The sequence below is a fragment of the Rhinoderma darwinii genome, unplaced genomic scaffold, assembly GCF_050947455.1.
Source record: "Rhinoderma darwinii isolate aRhiDar2 unplaced genomic scaffold, aRhiDar2.hap1 Scaffold_1025, whole genome shotgun sequence".
In the NCBI taxonomy this organism is placed as follows: Eukaryota; Metazoa; Chordata; class Amphibia; order Anura; family Rhinodermatidae; genus Rhinoderma; species Rhinoderma darwinii.
The window spans coordinates 1-14,982 of NW_027461907.1; the positions used below are offsets into that span (position 1 = coordinate 1).

A 14,982-nucleotide genomic window follows, 5' to 3' on the forward strand; every position below is an offset into this window, starting at 1 on the left:
GGTATTATTCAGTAACAGTATGGTGGTATTATTCAGTAACAGTATGGCGGTATTATTCGGTAACAGTATGGGGGTATTATTCAGTAACAGTATGGGGGTATTATTCAGTAACAGTATGGAGGTATTATTCAGTAACAGTACGGGGGTATTATTCAGTAACAGTATGGGGGTATTATTCAGTAACAGTATGGTGGTATTATTCAGTAACAGTATGGGGGTATTATTCAGTAACAGTATGGAGGTATTATTCAGTATCAGTATGGAGTATTATTCAGTAACAGTATGGAGGTATTATTCAGTAACAGTATGAGGGTATTATTCAGTAACAGTATGGGGGTATTATTCAGTAACAGTATGGGGGTATTATTCAGTAACAGTATGGGGTATTATTCAGTAACAGTATGGGGGTATTATTCAGTAACAGTATGGGGGTATTATTCAGTAACAGTATGGAGGTATTATTCAGTAACAGTATGGTGGTATTATTCAGTAACAGTGTGGGAGTATTATTCAGTAACAGTATGGGGGTATTATTCAGTAACAATATGGAGGTATTATGCAGTAACAGTATGGGGGTATTATTCAGTAACAGTATGGAGGTATTATTCAGTAACAGTATGGGGGTATTATTCAGTAACAGTATGGCGGTATTATTCAGTAACAGTATGGGGGTATTATTCAGTAACAGTATGGGGGTATTATTCAGTAACAATATGGAGGTATTATGCAGTAACAGTATGGGGGTATTATTCAGTAACAGTATGGAGGTATTATTCAGTAACAGTATGGGGGTATTATTCAGTAACAGTATGGGGGTATTATTCAGTAACAGTATGGAGGTATTATTCAGTAACAGTATGGGGGTATTATTCAGTAACAGTATGGCGGTGTTATTCAGTATCAGTATGGCGGTATTATTCAGTAACAGTATGGGGGTATTATTCAGTAACAGTATGGGGGTATTATTCAGTAACAGTATGGGGGTATTATTCAGTAACAGTATGGAGGTATTATTCAGTAACAGTATGGCGGTATTATTCAGTATCAGTATGGCGGTTTTATTCAGTAACAGTATGGAGGTATTATTCAGTAACAGTATGGGGGTATTATTCAGTAACAGTATGGGGGTATTATTCAGTAACAGTATGGGGGTATTATTCAGTAACAGTATGGGGGTATTATTCAGTAACAGTATGGCGGTATTATTCAGTAACAGTATGGGGGTATTATTCAGTAACAGTATGGGGGTATTATTCAGTAACAGTATGGTGGTATTATTCAGTAACAGTATGGAGGTATTATTCAGTAACAGTATGGGGGTATTATTCAGTAACAGTATGGGGGTATTATTGGTAATGTTGGTCTTACAATCCCATGTACATTACTATGGTGGGGGCTGTGGGGAAGTGTGAGTGGCAGCAGATGATCAGGCTAAGAGACAGTCTGCAGAGTGGCATGTGATGTACTTTGACATGTAGGTGATACTTACGTGTAAGATGTGGGCCCAGAAATTGTGTACAACCCAGGGCCAAAGATCATATTAATCCACCACTGGTATGGAGTCAGCACAGGCAGACCACTACAATACAGCAGGTAAAGCAAAGAAACCAGCCCAGGACGTGCCGCTTCGAAGCAGGGCTATGTGCTGGCCTGAATGTAATTGCAGAGCATCACGCCGCAGAGGAGAGATACGGGGCAGTGCTGCACAGCCGTACTAATTCCACTGATTGGCACAGCACACTTAGTTACCAAGGTGGGCGTCAGTCTCGCTGTCCTTTGGTCCCCGTCAGGTCACTTGAGGACATCGAGGTCACAAGGGAGTGCACCGCCGCATGGTCAAAGCTTCTTTTCCTCGCCCTCCCGCCCGTGTAACGGTTTTCTTATACTTCTCCTCCAGCTCCAGGCAGGCCTAGGCTCCGCTGTGGATTAGTTTAGCCTGTCTTGAGTGTCAGCCAAGAGAGACCACCAGGCTCCAGTCTTAGCAGGCAAGCATTAGTTTGTGACCCAGTCCCCTGCCAGTGCTCTAGTACAATACATTTATATGTATTATTTTTTATATATATATATATATATATATATTGTTAAAGACATCATCTATATCAAGTCTTTACTGTTTCTTTCCCTAGAAAATTGCGCGTACCAGAAAATTTAATAATGTCTGATGGACGGAAACGACTTTCTGGAGCAGCGTACAAGAAGAGGAGGGAAGCCAAGAAGGCCGCTCTTTTAATACAGAAAGGAGCGATTCGGAAGTTCTTGCACGAATCCTCTGAAGGCCAAAACGAGTATGAAACCCTTAGTCCTGACGTTGCAGCAAGTTCTAGTTTTTCTTCTAGCAGTCCGGCAGTAACTGAAGAATTGTCCAGACCTTCATCTCCATCTTCACCGGTTTCGTATGCACCTGAACTACCCATCACCCCAGCCGCGCGCCGCAAATTGCTGGTTACTGCAGCAAAAAGATATGTGGAAGTCCCACAAAGGACCGTTTCAACACTAACATTAAAAACGGAAATCAAAGTTGAAGAAAATAGCGACGATGAGGTGACGGAGTGGCGGCAAACGCCGTCTGAAGCCGCCTCCGAATTCAGCAATTCACTTCTTCATGATCCTGGTTTGTGGCCAAAAAAAAGCAAGAAGTTAAGAGAATTCCTTGTTTTGAATGGTCCGCAACAGATTATGTCCTTCACGTTTCCAAAGGACAAACGCAATCGAAACTTTGACCGGAAACATTATCGCAGAGAGTTGCCTAACCGTGAGATGTCAGAGAGGCAATGGCTGATGTACTCCACCGCCAATAATTCTGTATATTGCTTGTGCTGCAAATTGTTTCCACATGGATCAGGCGAATCTGGGCTGTGCACGACCGGGACAAGTGATTGGAAAAATCTTTCTCATAATTTGGCTAGTCACGAAAAGACGGAATACCATGAGCGAACTTTCCTCAAATGGAAGGACTTGGAGACTAGACTAAGGCTGAATGCAACCATTGAGGATACAAAGAAAGAACTTATTGCATCGGAAACTCGGCATTGGCAAAATGTCCTAAAAAGGTTGATTGTTCTGATCAGAACAATGGCGGTTCAAAACGTTGCGTTTGGCGGGAGGTCTCAAAAGCTTTATGAAGCGAACAACGGCAACTTTCTCAAGTTTGTGGAGGCGATGGCAGAGTTTGATGCGGTTCATGACAAACACCTCAAGCGGATAACCAACCATAGCGTTCACACTCACTACCTGGGAAGCGGCACTCAAAATGAGATTGTCCAATTATTAGCGACGCAAATCAAGCGGAAAATTCTCGAACAGTTATATGCCGCCAAATACTATTCTGTAATCCTGGACTGCACTCCTGATAGAAGTCATAAGGAGCAAATGACTCTGACGGTACGTTTCGTTACCGTCAAGGAAAGCTACAGAAATGAACTACCGGAGGTGAAAATAAAGGAACACTTTTTAGGGTTCCTCGAAATCGATGACTCCGCAGGAGCGGGCATGACCAAAGTACTCTTACAAAGCCTTCAAGAAAATGGTATTGATATTAAGGACATGCGAGGGCAAGGTTACGACAACGGCTCCGACATGAAGGGTAGAATTAACGGGGTACAAGCTGGTGTACGGCAAATAAACCCGCGGGCCTTCTATGTGCCTTGCAACTCGCACCCCTTAAACCTTGTGGTCAGTGATGCAGCATCGGCCTGTGTGGAAGCGGTGGAGTTTTTCAACATAATTCAAAGCCTTTATGTATTTTTTTCGGTCTCCACTCACCGGTGGGCTATTCTTAAAGGGATCCTGTCATCACCATCTTACCTTTTAAAACGTCCTGACCCTGTAGTGCCCGCTGCTGTCCATAGTGCATTGATGTGTTCTTCTCTCCGTTCTTCTTCTTCTTGCCCGAAATATAGCCATTAAAAGTTTTACCGCCTTTTATGCTAATTCATTTTAGCTTTGTGACGCACGATCTTGACTCCGCCCACGTACGCCGCCTGTACAGCCCTAATTGCCGAACTCTCGGTTCACATCTCGCGCATGCGTGCCTCACCACCTTCCCTGCTTCATTCATCCGGAAATATTTAACTGCGCATGCGCCGCGCGGGTACACACCCCGCTCGCTTCGTTCACTCAGCTGTCAGGAGACGGGGGCTGGATTAGAAGAGGAACCGACGGCATATGATGACGTCACACAGAGCGCCGAGCATGCGCAGTCCAATAATGTGAGAACATCTACTTCACAGTCTCAATGCGCAAGCGCGGGATTTCATGTGCAGTGGAGTGAGAGAAGCTGTCAATCAACAACAAGGAGGCGGAGCCAACTCTGAAACGCCGGAGGAAGGAAAATCTGACTCTTTTCGAGTGAAGATTTGACTCTTTTGTGGTCATTTGCATACGGCGCGGGACTACTGAAAACCGGAATACTAAAGGTACAGAGCCGACTTTTAACTTATTTATAGGTTAGTTAACAATGATTTTTCACCCACTTTCAAAGGGTATTGCAGGCTTCATACCGAAAATGCTGATGACAGGATCCCTTTAAATATAACCTTTCATTAAGTACGACCAGATGGGAGAGCCGCGTAGAGGCGGTGAGGGCTATCCGCAACCAAATCTCAAAGATAGACGACGCCCTCACAGATGTTATGGAGTATAGCACTCTACAAGGAGCTGCTCTTTCAAAAACAGTGGCGGAGATTAGGGGCATCCGGAAGAACATCTGTAACTTCACATTTTTGTGCGGACTTGTTACGTGGTACGACGTTTTATTTGAAATTAACATCGCAAGTAAAAAACTTCAGGAGATCGACTTGGATATTTCGGGGGCAATGAAACAATTAGAGACCTGTAAATTATTTCTGCAACGCTACCGTTCAGATGAGCAATTGGAAAATATTATCCGAGAAGCACAGGGCCTGGCAGCAGCATTGGAAATTGAAGGAGACTTTCCACCTGCGGAAGAAGGTAAAACGCGTCGCAGAAAGAGACGCTTTGATTGTGAATCGCAAGATGAACCGATAAGAGATCCGAAACATTTATTCAAAGTCGGGTTCTTTACCCGGATTCTTGATTCCGACGTGCAGACTGTTCAAGATCGCATCTTGCAATTGACAGAACACCGCAACGCGTTTGGGGTAATGTATAATTTACAACAAATCAAGGATCTGACCCAAGAAAACTTTCGAGAGCAGTGTGATCATCTCGAAAAACGGCTGTCGCACGACCACCTGCGTGACATTGATGGAGCGGACCTGTGTTACGAGCTGAAATCGCTCTCCAGATACGTTCCCGCAAACTGCTACACTCCAAAGAGCGTCCTGGGGTACATCTGCCGAAGCAAGATGTGCACCATGTTTCCCAACACTTGTATCGCTCTCAGAATTCTTCTTTCACTACCGGTGACTGTTGCTAGTGGTGAGCGCAGTTGCTCAAAGTTGGAACTTGTTAAAACGTACCTGCGCTCCACCCTGCCGCAGGAACGGCTTGTTGGATTAGCTACGATTTCAATCGAACATGAACTTGCCTATAAATTGGACTTGGATGACGCAATTCACACATTTGCATCCCAAAAGGCACGCAGAGCGCCGATTACTTGACTTGGTTACTCATGTTAGGTTTATGGTTAAACCCTTAAAGGGTGTGTCGCCAAATAATATTTTTTTTTGTAAGTAACTTATTTTTATTATGTGTTTTTGTTTTTTTTAAGCTTTTTTTGCTGTATTTTTATTCTTTTTTCTTCCACATGGTGGACAGTATTAAAAATTAAATAATAATTTGACTGGTTTTTCTATGTTGGCCACCAGAGGGAGCACTTCCCAGAATTACAGCAAGGGGAAGAAGGTAAAGCTAGCTCATTTACAGCTGCTGTAAATGTGGGAGGGAATCTCACCCCCCCCCCTTCCCTATTTTTGGCTACAAGCCAGGAAAAGGTGTCTTCAAATTGTTAAGCATTGTCCGGCTGCCGTTTTGAGTGATTGTACAAATGGCAGCTGGCAGAAGCTATAGGAGACACCAAAAGGCGGAGGAGGGTATGTTGACAGTCTTACTAAAAAAAATCTGAAAATACGGAGCTGTTTTCAAGGGAAATCCCCTCCAGATTTTAAGCCGTGTTTTAATCAAACTCACGTGTTTTATGGCCGTTTTTGAAGCGGTCTTTCTAGTCCATGAAAAACGGCTCCAAAACCGGCTCCAGAAGTGACACGCACTTCTTTTTCGCGGGCGTCTTTTTACGTGCTGTCTTTGAAAATTAGGTGTAAAAAAATGGCCCGTTGAAACAGAACGCCGGTTTTCCCATTGAAATCAATGGGCAGATGTTTGTAGGCGTTCTGCTTTTGATTTTTCAGCCGTTTTTCGAGACTTATACGGCCCAAAAAACGGCTGAAAAGACTGAGGGTGTATTCACACGGAGTGTTTTCAGACGTAATTCTGGCATTTTACGCCTTAAAAAACGGCTCTATTACACCTACAAACATCTGCCCATTGCTTTCAATGGGTTTTCCGATGTTCTGTTCCCACGAGGTGTATTTTTACGTGTCATTGTCAAAAGACGCCCGCGTCAAAGAAGTGCATGTCACTTGGGACGTTCTTGGAGCTGCTTTTCATTGACGCCATTGAAAAACGTGTGTTAGGGTATGTTCACACGATGAGAGGCATTTACGTGTGAAAAGACAGACTGTTTACAGCTGCCTCGTTTCACACGTAAATGCTCCTCCTCGTAATTTACGAGGCGTCTGAGACGCTCTGAGACGCTCGTAAATCTTGAGCTGTGCTTCATTGAGTTCAATGAAGAACAGCTCAAATTACGTGGCAAAGAAGTGCCCTGCACTTCTTTGCCGAGGCAGTCAATTTACGCGTCGTCGTTTGACAGCTGTCAAACGACGACGCGTAAATTACAGGTCGTCTGCACAGTACGTCGGCAAACCCATTCAAAGGAATGGGCAGATGTTTGCCGACGTATTGCAGCCCTATTTTCAGACGTAAAACGAGGCATAATACGCCTCGTTTACGTCTGAAAATAGGTAGTGTGAACCCAGCCTTAAAAAAAACTTCTGAAAATCAGGAGCTGTTTTCGCCTGGAAACAGCTCCGTATTTTCAGAGGTTTTTGCTCACTGCGTGTGAACATAGCCTAAGGCCTTATTCACACGAACGTGTTATACATCCGTGCTACGTGTGTGCTTTTCTCACGCGCATCGCACGGACCTATGTTAGGCAATGGGGCCGTTCAGACGGTCAGTGAATTTCACGTAGCGTATGTCTGCTGCGTGAAACTCACGACATGTCCTATATTTAGCCGTGTTTCGCGCAGCACGCACACATTGAAGTCAATGGGTGCGTGCAAATTGCGCTCGGCACCCGGAAGCACTTTGGGTGCGGCGTGTGATTCGCGCAACAGCCGTAAAATAAATAAATGCAAACAAAAAAGCAGCACGTGCTTTTCTGTTTATAAACAAAACCAGAGTGTCATAACGATGCCGGCTGCACGAAAATCACGAGGCCACGCAGCACATGCTGATGACACACAGAGCTTTTGCGCACGCAAAACGCACACGCTCGTGTGAATCCGGTCTAAGAATGATGAAAGTGAAGTGACTGACTTCAGTTGACAGGTTCACACGTCGTGTATTTGACACTTTTTTTGCGCATTTTACGTGGCAAAACCCACATCCAAATGCTTGCTTGCGCTTTTGATATAAATAATTGGTAAAGTGCGCTGTTAGTACGTACAACGCACTTTTTTACACACTCGTTTTTTAAAAAACGTGTTGTGTAAATAAAGAAGTGTCGAGTCAATTCCTTTGCACGTAAAAAAAAACGCCAAATGTTCCCATAGTGAATGGGAGTCCTAAAAAACCGTCAAACACTTGATTATGCTTCCCATTTACATCAATGGGAGAGCGAGCCGTTCTTTTTTACGCAAAACGATTTTATAAAAACGCTTGCGTAAAAAACTAACGGTGGGGGGGTTGTGTGGGGCACAGTTCCATGTTTGGGGGGGGGGTTTGTGTGTGGGGGGGTGCTCGCCGCTGATTCTTCAAAACAGCTAAGCGGCTATGAAGGATCAGCGGCGCCAATGCACACCCTGCTGCACAAAAATAGGACACAGCTCAGAGCCCATTTTTTTTTCAAATCTGACATATTTCACTTTATGCAGTAATAACTTCGGAATGCCAAAACCTATCCAAGCGATTCTGAAACTGTTTTCTCGTGACACATTGGACTTTATGTTAGTGGTGAAATTTGGTCGATTTATATTCAGTGTTTATTTGTGAAAAATAGCAAAATTTAGAGAAAATTTGAAGAAAAAATAGCATTTTTCTGAATATTCAATGCATCTGCTTGTAAGGCAGGTGGTTATACCCCCCAAAATAGTTACTAGTTCACGTTTCCCACATGCCTACTTTAGATTGGCATCGTTTTTTGAATTATTTTTTTTTCTAGGACATTACACGGCTTAGAACATAAACAGCAATTTCTCATATTAAGGGTATGTTCACACGCAGTGTTTTCAGGCATATTTTGGGGCGTTTACACCTTGAAAAACGCCTGAAAAAATGGAAGCTAAACGCCTACAAACATCTGCCCATTGAAATCAATGGGAAAAACAGCATTTAGTTCATACGGGGCGTCTTTTTTACGCCGCGGTTTTAAAAAACGGAGCGTAAAAAGACGCTCCATAAAAAGAAGTGCATGTCACTTCTTGAGGCATTTTTTGGAGCTGATTTTTCCATTGAACACTATGAAAAACGACGCAAAAGAAGCTCCAGATTAAAAGAAGCCTGAAAATCAGAGGCTATTTTCTCTGAAAACAGCTCCGTATTTTCAGACGTTTTTTTTGTTAAGCGTGTGCACATACCCTCCGTCTCAGGCCGGATTCACATGAGCGTGTGAACATACCCTCCGTCTCAGGCCGGATTCACATGAGCGTGTGCACATACCCTCCGTCTCAGGCCGGATTCACATGAGCGTGTGCACATACCCTCCGTCTCAGGCCGGATTCACATGAGCGTGTGCACATACCCTCCGTCTCAGGCCAGATTCACATGAGCGTGTGCACATACCCTCCGTCTTAGGCCGGACTCACATGAGCATGTGCACATACCCTCCGTCTCAGGCCGGATTCACATGAGCGTGTGCACATACCCTCCGTCTCAGGCTGGATTCACATGAGCGTGTGCACATACCCTCCGTCTCAGGTAGGATTCACATGAGCGTGTGCACATACCCTCCGTCTCAGGCCGGATTCACATGAGCGTGTGAACATACCCTCCGTCTCAGGCCGGATTCACATGAGCGTGTGCACATACCCTCCGTCTCAGGCCGGATTCACATGAGCGTGTGCACATACCCTCCGTCTCAGGCCGGATTCACATGATCGTGTGCACATACCCTCCGTCTCAGGCCAGATTCACATGAGCGTGTGCACATACCCTCCGTCTTAGGCCGGATTCACATGAGCGTGTGAACATACCCTCCGTCTCAGGCCGGATTCACATGAGCGTGTGCACATACCCTCCGTCTCAGGCCGGATTCACATGAGCGTGTGCACATACCCTCCGTCTCAGGCCGGATTCACATGAGCGTGTGCGCATACCCTCCGTCTCAGGCCGGATTCACATGAGCGTGTGCTCATACCCTCCGTCTCAGGCCGGATTCAAATGAGCGTGTGCTCATACCCTCCGTCTCAGGCCGGATTCACATGAGCGTGTGAACATACCCTCCGTCTCAGGCCGGATACACATGAGCGTGTGCACATACCCTCCGTCTCAGGCCGGATTCACATGAGCGTGTGAACATACCCTTAGAATAAAAAAAATTTAAGGGTTCAGTTCTGAAGTGGCTTTGAGGGGCCCATATATTAGAAACTCCCATAAAACACCCCATTTTAGAAACTAGGCCCCTCAAAGTATTCACAACAGCATGTAGAAAGTTTATGAACCCTTTAGGTGTTTCACAGGAATTTAAAGCAAAGTAGAGGTGAAATTAAAAATTTCATTTTTTTTTGTCAGAAAATCCTTTTTTAGTTCATTTTTTTTTTTTTCATAACACAAAAGGTTTTACCGGAGAAACGCAACTCAATACTTATTGCCCAGATTCTGCAGTTTAGAGAAATATCCCACATGTGGCCCTAGTGCGGTAATGGACTGAAGCACCGGCCTCCGAAGCAAAGGAGCACCTAGTGGATTTTGAGGCCTCCTTTTTATTAGGCACCATGTCCGGTTTGAAGAGGTCTTGTGGTGCCAAAACAGTGGAAACCCCCCAAACGTGACCCCATTTGACAAACTACACCCCTCGAGGAACTTATCGAGGGGTATAGTGGGCATTTAGACCATACATTTTATTAATTTTTTTTGCTGCATTTTGTGGAATTAGGCCTCATTTACACGAACGTATTATACGCGCGTGCGACGCGCGTGCTTTGCACGCATGTCGTACGCACCTATATTAGTCAATGGGGCAGTTTAGACGATGCGTGAATTGCGCTCAGCGCGTGTGCGCAGAAAAAAACTCACGACATGTTCTATAATCGTGCGTTTTTCGCGCACTCACGCACCCATTGAAGTCAATGGGTGTGTGAAAACCACGCATGCCGCACGGAAGCACTTCCGTGCGAACTGCGTGATTCGCGCAAGAGCTGTCAAACTCCTGAATGTAAACAGAAAAGCACCACGTGCTTTTCTGTTTACAAACATCCAAACGGAGTGTCAAATTCGAGATGAGCGCCCCGAACTTCACCGGGTTCGGCCAAACTCGTTTTGACCGAAACCGGTAAAAAATGTTCGGGTACGCGACGTCAGGAGACAGTCACTGTCCACGGTGCTGAAAGCGTTAAACTGGTTCAGCACCATGGACAGTGACTTCCGCTCCGAAAATCCATGAACCTGTAAAAAAAAAAAGACGTTATGACTTACCGATAACTCCGGTCCGACCTCCCGGGATGACAGTTCAGTCAAAGTGACAGCTGCAGCCAATCACAGGCCAAGCACAGGCTGCAGCCAATCACAGGCTGCAGCGGTCTCATGGACTGCGGCGTCATCCTGGGAGGTGGGGCCGGATGACAAGAGAGGGACGCGTCACCAAGGCAACGGCCGGGAGCCCGGACTGGGGGAAGCAGGAAGTTCTTGGTAAGTATGAAAGTCTTTTTTTATTCACAGGTTGGTGTATATTGTGTTCGGCATTCACTGTCGAGGGTGCTGAAAGAGTTACTGCCGATCAGTTAGCTCTTTCAGCACCTTGGACAGTGACGGGCGTCGACTAGCCTCATCTCTATGATGGCGGCTGCGCGAAAATCACGCAGCCGCGCATCATACACGGATGACACACGGAGCTGTCAATTGCCTTTTGCGCACGCAAAACGCAGCGTTTTTTTGCGCGCGCAAAACGCACACGCTCGTGTAAATGAGGCCTTAGGCTGTGAAATTTTAAATCACACATAATTTCTCCCGATTACGGCAATACCCCATATGTGGTCATAAAATGCTGGTTGGCCGAATGGCGGGGCTCAGAAAGGCAGGAGCGCTATTTGGCATGTCGATTTTTGCTGGATTGGTTTCTGGGCGCCATGTCGAATTTGCGGAGCTTCTGAGGTACCAGCACAGGGGAAACCCCTTAAAAGTGACCCCATTTTGGAAACTAGAGGCCTTGAGGAATTATACTTTTCATGGGGTGCATGCAACTTTTTATCAGATTTTATTTTTAAGAGGCGTGGTGACTACAAAACCGCAATTCTACTGTTTATTCCTTTACAGCGTTCCCCGTGCGCTATAAATGACATATTCACTTTATTCTGCGGGGCGATACGATTACGGCGATACCAGATGTTTATAGTTTTTTTTTTTATGTCTTATGGCGCTTGCACAATAAAATTATTTTTATAAAAAAGCAATTACTTTCGGTGTTGCCTTATTCACACGAACCTGTCCGTTTTGCGTGCATAAAAAAAGTTGCGTTTTCCTGCGTTGCATTTCCGTGTGGTATCTGTGTACGGTGCGCGTCTGCGGTTTTTACGCGCGTATGTCATCCGTATCACGCGTTTTTTTACATCAGCAAAAACAACTGGAGGAGGTGTTTGTTTTTTTCCCCTCATTCCTTTAGGAACGGTTGCGTGAATCACGCTCAGCACACGGATGTGCGTCCGTGTGCTGTCCGTGATTTTCACGCACCTATTGACTTCAAAGGGTGCGTGATGCGCTAAAAACGCACAAGTATAGGACAGGTCGTGAGCTTCACGCTTAGGACACACGCTGCGTGAAAAACACTGAATGTCCCCATTGAATTGCATAGGTCCGCGCGACGGACGTTTTTTTAACGCACGTAACACGGACGTGAAATACGCTGGTGTGAATAAGGCTTAAGAGCCATAACTTTTTTATTTTTCCATCAAGAAAGCCGTGCGAGGACTTGTTTTCTGCGTAACGAACTGCAGTTTCGATCAGCACCATTGTTAGGTACATGCCACTTCTTGATCTCTTTTCATTCCATTTTTGGAGGGTGAAGTGACATTTTTTGATTCTGGTACGGTTTATTATCAGGCTATGTCCACACTGAGTTTTTTTAAAGTCAGAAAATTCTGCCTCAACATTCCGTCTGGAATTTTGAGGCAGGTTTTAATCTGCCTGCACGCCGTTTGCCACGTTTTTGGCCCGCGTACGTAGCCGGCAGTGGGCAAAAAACTCTGCGAAATACGCTTTCTCTGCTTCCCATTGATGTCAATGGGAAGTCGGAGACGTAAACGCCCGAAGATAGGGCATGTCGCTTCTGTTTACCGCGAGACCGGTTTTCCGCTCGCAAAAAAAACTCCTCCGCCTCCCATTGAAATCAATAGAAGGCATTTTCGGTCATTTTTTGGCGCGTTTTCCGGCACTGTTTCCGTGTAAAAAAAAACAAAACACGTAAAAAAACTCAGTGTGAACTGGCCCTTATTTTGTTTTTACTAAAACAGATGTGGCAGGAGAGGAGGTCCGCTTTAATGGGGGTCTATCATTGCTAGGGGGACACTTATGCTGCATTTCGGGGTAAAACGTTTGGACCGAGCAACACATTACCGCAACGTGTAAACCCAGCTTTGCATAGGCTGAAAATCCCGGACAACCAATTTACCCCCCCACTAATGCTGGAGGTCCCCAGAGATGATCAGATATTGATGGTGTCGGAGATTCCCTTTAAGTGCGGAGCATGCAGATTTTTTTTAACATTTTTCGCCCACGAATGCAAAATTGTAGCAAAATACGCAGCAGTTTCACAAAACTGAACACCAGAACTCCGCATTAACGGCTGCATGGTTTAAATAAATTGTGGAAAGAAAACCCGACAAAACCGCTATGCGCGAGTGCCCCGTAAAATACAGATTCCCAGGATGATTGCCCAATACAAGAGTGAAAAAGTTTAAAAAAATATATATATGTTTATTGTAGAATGTGGCGGAGTTGCTCTGCTGTGTTTTGTGGCGCCGGCCCTTTAACAACCGGTGATTGGTGAGATGAAGAGTGGGGGGGAGGGGTCCTTCTTCTCACGTGGATATGGCCGTCAGTCCACCTTTACACAGCTCAGTCCTGGATCAGAAGAGACTGGGACGTTTCCCCATTTTTTTTGTCCAATCTTAAAAAAGAAAAAACTATTTTTTTCACAAAACCTTCACCACCAGGAAAAGCTGAAGACGGAGCAGAGGACGTCAGACTTACCGGATCTCGCTTCTGTTCTGCTCGTCACGGGTTCTCAGCACTGGAGGAGTCTTCATGGGAATTTCAGATGGTTTAGGTGGTAAAGGCCACGATGTTGGGGTGACAACTGCGAAAAAAAATCAGAAATTCAGTGCCCAGGCGGCTGTAGAAGAGATGTGAGGGGAGAAGATCATCAGTGGACGGCACTTACCTCACCTAAAGATGGTGAATGGGCCCTAAGTAAAGGATGGAATTAAGATGGCCGCTTTCTCTCCCGGGAGTTTCGGGACCCTGATGGTAAATGGGCCCCAAGCGACAGATGGAATTAAGATGGCCGCTTTCTCTCCCAGGGGTTTGGGGCCCTGATGGTAAATGGGCCCCGAGTGGCAGATGGTACTAAAATGGCCGCTTTCTCTTCCGGGGGTTTGAGGCCCTGATGATAACCGTAGCCCCCGAAAGGTCTTCCATTTCCACATCATCAGGAAATTGGCGTCCGCCAATTTCCATTTTGTCACCCTCATCCTCCACGTCCTCCATCTCCACATCATCCGGAAACTGGCGTCCGCCAACCTCCATTTTTTCATCTTTGTCCTCCACGTCCACCATCTCCACATCATCCGGAAGCCGGCGTCCGCCAACCTCCATTTTCTCTACAGTACTCATCTTGGGAAACGTCTTCACCAACATCCTCTTCTTACGCGACACCTCCATGATGAGAGCCAGAAAGAGAAACTGACACCGTGGTCAATGTGTGACCCCAATTTATAAACTTTCTGATGTCATAACCGGTTGGCCATTATGTGGAAACGGAACACGTCCAGATTACAGGCCACGCCCCTTCATGACATCACGCTCAGGTTCTTCACAGTGCAGAGAAATAGAATCTTCCCACATTTTGGATGACATCACAAGAAGCGTATCCCAGTGAACCGTTACACCCGAGCGGCCATATAAAATGTAATATGGTACAAGAATACAGGCAGGAGGGTCACACTACACCCTCTGGGGAGGTTTCTATCACCTCAAAGAATTCCCAAATCAATGTGGTCAATTCCAGACTTTCTAAAATATAGAATCGCACCCATAAAACATACAACACAGGCATTTACATACGTGTTCATGGACTCTCCCGCAAAGTGGTGTAATATGTGACCCCATAGAAAAATCGCTCAATGTTTTTCACCCATTGGCAGGCAACGAATGTGATCCCCGGCCGCCGATGGGTTGTCAGTTTTTTCCATAAATGATTATTTATTTTTAACAAGTGAAATAAATACACATATATGGTATCGCCGCGATCGTGATGGCCCGAGCAATAAAGTTAACACAATATTTAAA

The 14,982-nt window shown here is 45.4% G+C and overlaps 1 long non-coding RNA gene across 1 annotated transcript; it reads right to left on the reverse strand.

Moving 5' to 3' along the window:
• Nucleotides 1–13,480: 13,480 nt before the first annotated feature.
• Nucleotides 13,481–14,357, reverse strand: LOC142698343 (uncharacterized). The gene is made up of 3 exons (XR_012865808.1): nucleotides 13,856–14,357; nucleotides 13,666–13,771; nucleotides 13,481–13,582 (listed from the first exon to the last, which is right to left on the reverse strand). It is a non-coding gene; the product is annotated as an uncharacterized LOC142698343 (long non-coding RNA).
• Between the last annotated feature and the right edge of the window lie 625 nt (nucleotides 14,358–14,982).